Raw genomic sequence first — 13125 nt, 5'->3', positions numbered from 1 at the left:
TTGAGAAGACATAGAGTGGACACTTGGATGGTAATGAAGAGAATCATGAAGGAGAGATTTGTCCCACCTCACTATGTAAGGGAAATGCATAATAAATTAAAAAGGCTCTATAAAGGAAGTAAAAGTGTTGATGATTATTACAAGGAAATTTTGATTTCTTTGATAAGAGCAAACATTGAAGAGACTAATGAGGCTACAATGGATAGATTTTTGAATGGTTTGAATAGGGACATTCAAGATGTTGTAGAGCTTCAAAGCTACAACAACATGGATGAACTTATACATAGGGCTGTGAAAGTGGAGCAACATTTGAAGAGGAAACAAACCTACAAGACTTCATACACTTATTCATCTTGGAAGGATAAAGACACTTACAAGAAAGAGGGTTCCTCTTCACAACATCTTGAAAGGAAGTCTTCAAGAGGTAATCCTACTTCTCCTACTCAACCCCCTCCCAATAAAACTAGTTCCATTAAATGATTTAAGTGTTTGGGGTCATATAACATCCCAATGTTCTAACAAACGGGCCATGATTATGTTGGAGAATGGAGAGGTGGATAGTGAGTCATCTAAGAGTTCTCATAGTTCCTCTAGTGAAGCGAAGGATGATGGTTTTCTTCCATCGAAAGAGGGAGATTTTTTTATGGTAAGGAGACTCATAGGAAACTTGTGCAAAGATAGAGATGATATACAAAGAGAAAACATTTTTCATTCTAGATGTTTTGTGAATGGAAAGGTTTTTTCTCTAATAATTGATGGTGGAAGTTGTACCAATGTTGCAAGCACTAGATTAGTGGAGAAGCTTGGTTTAAACACCACCCCTCACCCTAAGCCTTATAAGTTGTAATGGTTGAGTGACAATGGTGAGTTGGTTGTTGATAAGCAAGTGTTACTTACATTCTCCATCGGAAATTATGTTGATGAAGTGCTTTGTGATATGGTTCCCATGGAAGCCAGACATGTGTTGCTTGGGAGACCTTGGCAATATGATAGAGATGCTGTCCACAATAGGGTCACCAATTGATATTCTTTCTTGCATAAAGGTAAAATGGTAGTTCTCTCACCTTTGTCTCCAAGTGAGGTTTGTGAGGATCAAATAAAAATGAGATTGAAAAGAGAAAAAGAAAAGAAAATCAAAGTAAGAAAAAGTCCTTTGAGAGAGAAAAACCAAAAAGAAAAAGAAAACAAAAAGAGTGAAAAACAATTAGTAATAAAAGAGAGTTTGTTCATCAAACCTAAGGAGGTAAAAAAAGTGATGCTAGCTAGACAACCAATGTATTTACTCATTCCAAATAACAAGTGTTTGCCTTCTAGTGCCCTTGAGTTGCCTTAAGATTTGATACACTCTTAAAGGAGTTTGAGGATGTCTTCCCACAAGACATTCCCTATGGCTTGCCTCCTTTAAGAGGAATTGAGCATCAAATAGATCATTTTTCAGGAGCTTCACTTCCTAATAGGGCTGCCTATAGGAGTAATCCGGAAGAGACAAAGGAGATCCATAAGCAAGTTGAAGGGTTAATGCAAAGAGGATGGGTGAAAGAAAGCTTGAGCCCATTGTCACAACCTACCCTTCGGCGGGAGGGCGACGCGGGGCTCACGGGTGCGTCTTCCATGGGAGGAAGGCGCGCGAAGTTGCCACCAATGTTTATTCGAGGAAAATGTCGGAAAAACCGGAATGTGTGGTCTACGAACTTTAGTTGTGAAAGGTTCATGAGTTGTTTTTACGCACGGGGAAGGTATTAGCACCCCACGCATCTGTCACAAGGGACGGTAGCCTCTAATCGAGTGTGCAAGACATGACTTCAAAATTATGTATTTTCCCTTTTTTATGTCTTTTTTTTTATTTTTATGCTTTTTATGTTTTTAATTTTGGTGTGGTCGACAAGGGTGTTTCCCTCGCTCCTACGTATCCTCAATTGCGATGAGGAAATCGGACCTACGTAGTTCTTTCGAAAAGCGGTAAAGTTATGTGTTGATTTTATGCTTTTGAACGGTCCATGTTAACAAATAAAAGCAAAGAGGACCGTTTAAGGCGTTGGACCTTTAAAACGGTTTTGAGTGACTTTTAAAGACAAAGCTTGATTTGTGAGTTGATTTTAGCCCTAGTTTCACTTTGGTTATTAGTCAATTCATTCAAGGAAACCTCCAAAGAAAAACGTCCGATTGATTTTTTTGATTATTTTTTTCAAAGATATTTTGACTATTTTATTATATATTTTTCAAAGATATTTTGATTATTTTATTATTATTTTTCCTTTTTTTGATTTAACCGAGGTTATAGTGTGAACAATCGGTTAGATTTTGCTTTAATAGTGATTAAACGACATTACAACTCAACTGATCGGTTGAAACTCATTTTATCATTTATTAGGCAAGATAACGACTTAAACGATCGGTTAAAGCTCATTAAAAATGGAAGAAAAGAAAACCAAAAGTGAATGAAATGAAGATGAAAGCCAACAAAACAAGAAATGAATTGAAAGTCTCAGATTCGAAAACTTACCGATTGAAGAAAGAAGAACGCACAAAGAACGGCGGAAAATCTTCACGAAATTGCTCATGGAAACGTCTCGGAAGCGTTACGGAAGCACCTCAGCTTGGATTTTCTTCACTGAAACACATTTTTTCACCCAAAACAGCTGAAATGCATAGCATAGGGGTCAGGAACCCTTTGGAACATCCCCCCTCGGCCTATTTATAGGAAAAATGGGGAGGAGGTTGCCGCCCAGCTCACCCAGGCGAGAAGGTGGCTTCCTCAGGAAGATTCCTGATGCACCCCCCATTTTACTAGGTTCACCCTTCTTTTTCATAATTTATGAAAAAGTTACGGAAGCCTTATGGAAGCATATCAGACTTGATTTTCTTCTTTTTTCTCTTCCTTCTCACCCATCTTAAGTGAAATATGCTTATTTAGGGTTACGGGAATTTTACGAAAGCATTACGGAAGCCCCATAAGCCATTTTTCAACAAAATGGGGGAGGAGGTTGCCGCCCAGCTCGCCTAGGCAAGCTAGGTTTCTTCCTCCTTAAGCAACCCAGCTTCCAAAATGTTTTGGGAGGGCCTAGATTCGAAAATTTCTATTTACACCCCTATCTTGATAAGTTCACCCACCATTTTTGTGTTTTTTGGTTGTTTTCCTTCCTAAACCTCACGGAACTTTACAGATTCCATGGCGATGGGTGTTAATAAGCCTTCTGAAGAAATCAACAACGGTCCTCAGATGAAATTAAGGGTGTAACATTCTATTTACACACCCCCACTTTGCTAAATACACTCCCGTTTTGTGTTTTTGGCCGGTTTCTCTCCGAAACATCCTTGAACTTTACGGATTCCACGGCGATGGGTGTTAAAAATTTTGAAGTGGAGGATGTGCTTAGATTGTAGACCCATCAACAACATCACCGTGAGGTATAGACATCCTATCCCTAGACTGGATGATATGTTGGATGAACTTCATGGTTCTTGTGTTTTCTCCAAAATAGATATGGTTACCATCAAATTAGAATGAGAGAGGGTGATGAATGGAAAACCGCTTTCAAAACTAAGTTTGGACTTTATGAGTGGTTGGTTATGCCTTTTGGCTTAACCAAAGCACCAAGCACTTTCATGCGACTCAAGAACCATGTTTTGAGGTAGTTTATTGGCAAATTTGTGGGTGTTTACTTAGGTGATATCTTGATTTATAGCTTAACAATGGATGACCACTTATACCATGTTAGGAGTGTCTTGGAAGTTCTTAGACATCAAAAGTTGTTTGCTGATAGGGATATATGCACATTTTGCATTAATCAAGTAGTGTTTGTGTTTCTAGGATTTGTTGTGAGTGCTAAGGGAGTCCAAGTGGATGATGAGAAAATTAACTGGTGCAAGTTAAGTATCTAATTTTTTCGGTAGATTTTTACATTTTGGATTTGGAGAATGAGTTTTCTAGCCATGGGTCCACACTGATCCTAGGGAGACCATTCCTAATGACAACTAGGACTAAAATTGATGTGCAATGTTAGTTGTCTTATGCGACTAACTTTTGTATAGAAAACATTTTTCAAAACTTGTATAGTTTCCCCAATTTGTAGTTATTTTGTAGGGATTTGTAAATAAATCTTGTTTTATTGTTATAGTTGTCTCTAGAGTATCTCCCATGTGATTTAACGATAAAATTTGCACAATTTCAGGTCAAAAGAGGCTAAAATCTTGAGGTGCTAAAGGGAGCAGTTGCGCTCAGCTCACCATTTGGGCTCAGCACGCATCCAACACTAAGCCCAGCTTCAGCGCGCTTAGCGCAACAGAAGAATCTAGCAGAGCATAAATATCAAGGGTGCGCGTTAAGCATGAGATCCTCTTGCTCAGCGCGATGGTTGTCTTTAGCCAGGCTCAGCGAATGACTGGCACAATGCTCAAATCCACTAACTCGCGCTAAGCGCGAGGGTGGCGCTAAGTGCAATGTCACATATTCAGAGCCTATTTAAAGCCTGTCTTGTGCATAATTAGGGTACACAATTTTTAGCAAGTAGTACAGAATTCCAGAGCAGGTACACCACAGTGCAAAGTTCGAGATAAAAGATCTGGAGGTAGTAAGAGGAGCAGTTTTGCAGAGAAGCCTAGGGTTCTTCAATTAGAGAGAGATTAGTGAGCTGTAGAGTGATTATGAGGTGATGAGAAGAGGAGGAGGGATCCCCCTTCTTGTGTAAGGAACAATTATTTTGTACTCTCAATCTCATTTGTGTTAGGGTTTTTTTGTAATGGATGGCTAAACACCCTTGTTGGGGATTTCTAAGGAATAACTGATGTAATTACTTTAGTATCTAATTAATTGTGTTTTATGTGTTCAATGCTTCTTTCAATGTTAATTTCTGCATGTTCTTGGTCTGATCACCCATTTATGTGTACAATTAGGTGACTTTAGCATTGGGAAATGTACTGTTGCCTTAGAACTTGATAGAAGCAGGACTGAATAACCACATTACCAGGGATGGATTGTTGGGTTTTGGTTTTCTGAATATGCTATTACAATAATGCTGTTTAAGTTAAGCCTAGTCTTACAAGAGGGATCTGCGGACAAAGCTTAGGTTAAATTAGTCTAAACTTACAAGGGATCGAGGTTTAGTATTTTAGGCTACAACATAGAACACAAAAGCATGATTGATTAGAGAAATATCTTCATATGCATTAGCTTGTTTGTTAGAAAGACCCAACGCTTTTTACCTATTGCTGTCAACTTTTACTTACTTGCATCTACTATTTTTACCATAGAAGTAGTTTATTTATGTTTTAACCATCGATTATCAATGTTGTTCTAACAATGCCTTACTTCTGAATAAAACTCTATCTAATAAGCAAGTACCCTGAGTTCGATACTCGGATCACTCCGTTTTAACTTTAAATACTTGACGACCCGGTGTGCTTTTCGGTGTTTCATTTCCCTTGAATATATTTGTTAAAAATTGGAGAAAAAGGAACCATATGGGAAATTGAACAAAGTATTTATGGCGCCGTTGTCGGGGAACTTAATTCATTAGAAGAGTTCAGTTTAGTTTTACGGCATTGTTTTATATTTTTCTCTTTGATTCATTGATTCTTTTTTATCATATTTTAGTTACTGTACAAATTCATTGTTCTTTTGAATTGGATAATTGTTGTTCTGTTTCTCTTGTATGCAAAGAAGATCTAATGCAGGTGATTTGATCTCTATCGATTTGGAGATTAACGCTACTTGCAGGAGGCGCAACATAGAGAGAATTATAAATTTTTTGCAGGACTTAGAAGCTGCAGCAACTCCAAAAGAAGAACCTCGATCTTCTGAGGCATCTTCTAGCTTTCCTATTCCAGTAAAATCTCATACAGATTTAATTGAAGAAGTTATCATGGCTGAAGAGCCAAGGAGAGTGACCCTAGAAGATTACTCAAGTTCAAGTGTGCCGCAATTTTTCACCAGCATTGCACAACCAGAGGTTCAGGCACAAACAATCACATATCCTCCTTCTTTGATACAGCTGGTTCAAAATAATCTATTTCATGGTCTACCAAATGAAGACCCATAAGCACACCTGGCCACTTACATTGAAATATGCAATACTATTCGATTGGCTGGTGTGCCTAAAGATGCAATTCGATTGAGCTTGTTTTCATTCTCATTGTCTGGAGAAGCTAATAGATGGCTTCACTCGTTCAAAGGCAACAGTCTTAAGACTTGGGATGAAGTGGTTGTGAAATTTCTGAAGAAGTATTTCCCGGAGTCTGAGACTGTTGAAGGAAAAACAACCATCTCTTCTTTTCACCAATTTCCAGATGAATCCCTGAGTGAGGCATTAGAAAGATTTTGTGGTCTATTAAGAAAGACACCCACTCATGGATTCTTAGAATCGATTTAGCTCAACATTTTTATTGATGGGTTAAAGCCACAATCCAAGCAACTATTAGACGCTTCTGTTGGGGGAAAGATAAAGTTGAAGACTCTCGAAGAAGCCATGGATCTTATTGAAAATATGGCTGCAAGTGACATTGGAGAGATAGTATCAATTTAATGCCTCTATCCATGTGCCGGTGACTTGGAGAGATAGAGATAATGCCCACACGCATGACCCTCGAGTTGGCTGATCACTCCATCACAAGAACATTGTTAGTCGGTGAATACGACTAACTTTTGTGTATAAAACTTGTGTAAATTGTATCAAACTCCTCCAATTTATGGTTATTTTGTAGTGTTATAATTACTTTTTGTTAAAGATAGGTAATAAATACGTAGTACTCCCATTTTGTGTATTTAATAATCATTTTCTCTTAATTTCAGGATAATTAGGCAAGTTTTGAAGTGCTGATCTTCACCCTCTCGCTAAGCCAATCTGCAGGCTTAGCGAGCTATCCGCTGAGCGCAACATTCCTCGACTAAGCGCGAGGAAGAATCTCGAAGAAGGATGAGTTGTGCTTGTTCATTGAGCGAAGGGCCATACCGCTAAGCGTGTGACATCCTAGAATTTCTACTCGGAATTTTGTAAGTGTTACATTTAAATAATTATATATATATATATATATATATATATATATATATATATATATATATATTCTTGGTAGAAGTATGTACATTGGGGGGGGGGGGGAAGATACGCGGGATTAGACTAATTAACGAAGAGTAACCCATTACCGGACAGTTATAGATTAATTCGCAATTAATTAGTCTAAAAATTATCGTTTTGCATGCAACTTAAAATTTAACAAAACCAACCTCTGAACCACGCTCAGGGTCTCATTCTGAGCGTTTTGATATATATATATATATATATATATATATATATATATATATATATATATATATATATATATATATATATTGTCTCCTTTTGAAAACGGGCCCCGACAGGTGCAGAGAAACGCGAGGAACTGGAACCAGAGAGGCGGTACGCAAACCGAGGCGGGATTTTAGCATCCAAAAAGGTCCAGTTTTTTCTTCTTTATGGCTGAGTATGAGGTCAAATCAAAGGAAAAGGTGGGCCCTTTTAACTCCATTTAAAATAGGACATATGGCATTGCTTTTTGAAAAGAAAATGAAAAAAAAAGAAAAGAAAACCCTTTTTATAAAAAGCCAAATCCTCTCTTTTTTTTTTTAGAAACTTCCAACAGCTTCTTTCTCCCTCCATGTTGCTTTTCTTCCCTCTTCTTCTCCACCATTGTTGCCTCCCTTGAAGCTCCAAATTCCTCTTCATTTTTACCCCAAATCGCAAGGAAAAGCTATTTTCGGAGTCTTGGAGCTTACCTCTACTTCGTGGGGCTTTAAATTTCAGGTAAGGGTGGACTTCTTCTCACTTGAAATCTGTGGGTGTTGGGTTTTTGGGAGTTATAATGGGTAGTTCTACTAGGTTATTGCCTTAGGGTAGTTATTTGTGAAGGAATTTGTTGAAATTATGCTAAACTTGACATGTTTGATGTGAGCAAAACTACCCATGTTGATTTAGGGTTTAATAATGATGCTTTGTGATATATGTATGTTTAGAATGTTGATAGAAAACTGGTAGAGAGGATGGGGAGAGTTAACTTAGAGTTAAATGTGAGAATGGTAGTGTTGTAGGTGGAAAAGTGTGAGATTTTGAGGGTTAGAAAAGCCAAATTTGGGGTTAGTGGAAATTGGAGTCTAAAGTGAGTTGATTCTAGTTTAGAATGTCAATTAGGACTTGTAGGAAAGCTTGGGCAGAGCAAATGAAAAAAATGAGTGACAAATGTGAAAGAAAAGAGCCATTTCTAGGGTAAATTGGGTGTTGAGAGGTCAAATTTTGAATAGGTGGAGATTTCACCTTAAAACCAGTTTGAGCAAGTCTAAATCAATGTTATAGACATGATGAAGATGAGAGTTTACCCCAAAATTACCCAATTTTCATTTTCACCTTTCAAACCTTGAGAATGCACTAAATTGGTGGGTTTTGGATACCTATATTATGCTTACCTTGGTTTGAAGTTTGTTTTTGGTTTGAACATGATTTATACATGGTTTAAGACTTGTAGGATCCAATTTGAGTGAAATTGGATACAAGCAAGCTAGAATTCGAAATCTGCCAAATTATGCAGCAAAAGCTGTCAAATTGTGCAGCAAATTTTGCCAATTATGCAGAAAAATGGTTGTGCAGTGCTAGTCACGGGAAAGGTAGTACATCTCGTGTTCTAGATATTTTTAGCAGATCCCAACGGTCAAAACTTAGATATCTGTATTAGGAACACTCAATTAAATTTTCAAGGCGATCCAATGGTTAACGAATCAGAACGAAGAGAATGTTACTGAGGTATGTGAGTAGGAAAAACTGTGGAATTTGAATGAGTTTTGTGCAGAGTTTTCTGCCTCCACTCTGTTTTTCTTGGTTTAGGGTAGTTTCATGACAAATGGAATTGAATTGTTTGGATATTGTGAAAGCTTGGAGGGGTTGATGGGGACCCGGTGCTGAGAGGAACGAGGATAAGGGCTACGTAGGAATGCGTGAGCTTAATTTAAAGGTGGGCAACTAGGGATGGTGTGCTTATGCCAGACTTGTGGAAGTGGGAGAGTTGATTTGCGCCATCGCCCGATCTCCACTTAGTACCACATATGACAAGTGCCCATAATCCAATAATCTTGATGTGAGGAAGCGTGGAAGAGTCAGTCTTCCTACTTTTATTTGTTGACCACAGAGTGGTACCTGGAGATATGTCGCGGGGGTCAGGAGACCTTGGGGACGTCAGGTGGGGTGCTATTGCCCAAAAACAAGCTTGGCCAATCCCGACCCAACCCGTGCATAGTCAGTCAGTGAGAACCTGTGACGTACCTAAACAGGCGAGCTCCTGGCAGTCAACCAATAAAAGAACAAAGTCCATGAAGCAAGGAGGCTTGTGTGGCGGCTGACCAACTATTTATCTTGGGTGTTATCTGAAAAATACCCTCTGGTAATCGATTACCATTCGTGGGTAATCGATTACAGAGTTTAAAAATGGAGACATGATGTTAAGTAGCTTCTGGTAATCGATTACCAATTGTGTGTAATCGATTATACAGTATGATAGGGCACTGGTAATCGATTACCAGTTATGTGTAATCGATTACATGGTGTTACCTGCTACTGGTAATCGATTACCATTTATGTGTAATCGATTACACAGTGTAACTTTTAGATTCCAATGTGCAAAGGCTGTGTAATTCGTTTTTGGGCACTGATAATCGATTACATACTTTGGTAATCGATTACCAGAGAGGAAATCCCTTGAACAAGACATTTTGACTATGCATAGCCGTTATGGGACGCATTGTATTGTTACCTGTGTAGTTAGATTTCTTGTGAAAGAGTCTACCCTCTTTCTTTTATCTCTTGTAGATTACGATGGCAGCGCAGTTGATTCATGATCGCGTTGTGATGGAGTGCCTAGAGGGTGTTTGGGAGACCCTCGAAGGCAATGAGAGGTGCCGATTCCGTGGCACAATTCGACTCACTGCTACTTCATTAGTACATCCGGAGGAACCCGCACGCACACTTCAGCAACCTGTGGAGTGGATACTACCTACACCTACTCCATATCGACTAGTTGAGTCAGTTCAAGTGATAGAGGTGTCATTCTCTGAAGAGGATCTTGAAGAGGACCCAGAGGAGTTACCTCCTGAACCTGCTATGGATGCCCTTCACTTACCTGAGGATGATGAAGACCCACTCCCTGATGTTGATTCTCCAGAGGATAATATGTCAGCATCTGAGGCAGGCTTTACAGAGGAGAGTGGCCCTGGAGGGACAACGATTAGTGATGACTCTTCATCGTAGTAGACGGCTCCTTAGACTAGGCGTACATACTTTTTGTGGGTGGGTGTATCTAGTTCAGACTGCTAGGTTAACTCTTTTGATTTTGGGTGGGTAGACCTATTGTATAGAAATTTTGATGATTGTATATATTGTGGCTGAAGCCACCACAGTTGTTACCTTTGCTCTGGATGTCACTGTGTTATTTTGTAAACTCCCATATTTTGGAAAGTTTTAGATGTTAAAAACAATTATGTTTTATCTTGTTAATTGAAAAAGAAATGTTAACGAAATTTATTTGAAAAGAGTTTGCCGACCGCACCTTATTATCTTTCACGTGACGACCTAAAATGATGGCTGATATATTTTTGAAAGAGGAAAATAGTTTGGAGGTTATGAGTGATCAGAAATAAATGAATCTGAATAGAGTTGTGAACTGGCCATTCAAGACTCTATAGTGATAATTTTCCTTCTGAATTTAATTATCAGGAAATGAATAATAGTGCGAAAAAAAGAGAGAGAGAAAAGAAAAAAATTTCCCATGGTTTCTGCGATTTGATTTATTACTATTAAACCAGTCATTATTTAGGGACGCCACAAAGCGCACCGCTTCGGTCCATCCGCTGAGCGAGAAAAGCCACGCTAAGCCTAAATCAACTAATGCGCACTAAGCGGTTCAAAATTGCGCTTAGCGCACGAGCACGAACAAAGCCACCTATTTAAGCCTGAAATCAGATTTTTTAAGGGAGTTTGGCCTTTTCTTGAAGCTTTTTCATAATTGGAGAGTTCCAGAGAAAGAAAGGTCCAAGTTTAAGAAAGTTTGAGAGAATTTGTTGTGTGAAGATCTACAGAGACCAGAGCTGGAAGAGGAAGTCGTCCTGAGAGCTTGAGATGAGTTTGTGAGTGATTGTGAGGTCCTAGAGGTGGAGAAGACATCCTCACTACTTGTATTTCTGCAATCTTTAATTCTCTTCTCTTCGTTGTAAAGGAAGCTTCCCAGTTAAGGAAAGCTAAATCCTCTGTCGGATCTTCCTTGTAGGTACTTGATGTAAATATTTTTTTATCTACCATGCTTTTGCCTTGATCACGTAGATGCCTGTGTTTTTAGGATCATTCAACAGTGGAAACTGGTCTGATACTTAGAACTTGAAAGGACAGGGCTAGTTTGTCGTATTTTCATGAGGAATCGAGGTACGATAACCTAGTTGTTGTATGTTTGTCTTAATGCGGTCCTGGCCGAGTTTAGTCCAACAAGAGGAATCTGCGGACGAGGCTTGATCAGGATTAGGCTAGACTATCATGAGGAATCGAGGTTTAGCATTTCATGAGACACCATAGAACGCATGAGCATTGTTAAGTAGAGAATATCCTTCTAACACCAGACACCTATTAGGAAGACCAACATGTCGTCTACTTGTTTTTACGCATCATTTCTCACGTGATTTTTCCTTTTAATAGTTAGTTTACACACCTGTTCATAGTAAACACATCTCTTTTCACACTAGACACCTATTCACTAAAATAGCTTTACCAAGTAGCACAAGTTCCCCGAGAGTTCGATACTCGGTTCTTACCGTTTTATACTACTTGCCGGAAGCGAACAAGTTTTTGGCGCTGTTGCTGGGGAACTTCTTTTTATTTGGAAAGTTAGTTCGTCTTTAGGTGTCTATTCTTTATTCATTTTTCTTTGATTATCTGTGAATATTTGTTCTCAATTCATATTTGTCTTTTCTTATTGAATTAGGCAACCGCTGTTCTGTTGGTATTTTGTATGTATAGAATCTCTTACATGTGGCTTAATTATTCCTAAGGAAGACAAATCTCTTACCATTGTATCATGAAGATTATTATCTCTATTCCACTAATAAATTGTGATTTTGCTGGAGGAGAGCATCACCAGGACAGTTGCTATTTTTATTCTATAAATAACTGTGATCGGAAGTAGAAACCGGCCATGTACAACTATTATGAGAAAGGAAGAGCTCCTTATCTTGAAAGTGTATTGGCAGACTTCATGACGTACCAAGCTAGCTCTAAAGGTAACTGTTATTCCATGCAACAGCAGGGAACTCAGTTTGAAAGGGACTATTTTTCTGCAGATTATCAATGGGAGTCAGAATGGTAACCTTATTATCATAATGAAGCAGAAGGATTGTCTAATCTGGATGACCTGCTAATGCAATTCAAAGATATTGTGGATTCAATGCAACAAGCTTTTAAAAGAACTGAAACTCAGCTTGGCAAGTTGGTAGATGAAATGACTAAAGTTGTGGACAAAAGAGAAGAAGAGTATGCAAAGATTGAAGCACATCAAGAAAGTATTCTTCAAGTTACCACAATCCATCATCAATTGATTAACGAAGAAGAAAAGGATGAAGCCTCCAGTACTCCAGATAATCCTTGCATGGCAACTACTGGCTATGTTGTAGGTACAGATAAAGGTTGATTGGAACTCAGTGTGGAGGATCAGAAAATCTCTTTTGACCTCTTTGAAGCCATGAAACACTCAGATATGGGTAATGCCTGTTTTCAAGAAGAAGAGGTGGAGCAGGAAATAACATCATCAGCTTCAACCATGATATTACATTTTCCTTTGGAAAAAGAACCTGGTTATGTGGTAGACTGCTTAGTTTGCGATGAAGAGCCTGATGATCCAAAAAACAACTTTATTGGTCATGTGGTTTTTGAAGAATTAAAAAATTTTAGACCAACAGAAAAGCCCAAAGCAGAATTAAAGATCCTTCCAACGCATTTAAAGTATGTGTTCTGAGAGAATAATGAGACTAAACCTGTTATAATTAGCAACTCTTTGAAGAAGGAAGAAGAGGATCAACTGGTGCAGATTCTAAAACGTCTTAAAGCGGCTATTGGTTGGCACATGTCTTAT

This window comes from Glycine max, chromosome 19, assembly GCF_000004515.6.
Source record: "Glycine max cultivar Williams 82 chromosome 19, Glycine_max_v4.0, whole genome shotgun sequence".
In the NCBI taxonomy this organism is placed as follows: domain Eukaryota; kingdom Viridiplantae; phylum Streptophyta; class Magnoliopsida; order Fabales; family Fabaceae; genus Glycine; species Glycine max.
This window is presented reverse-complemented; position numbering follows the sequence as displayed.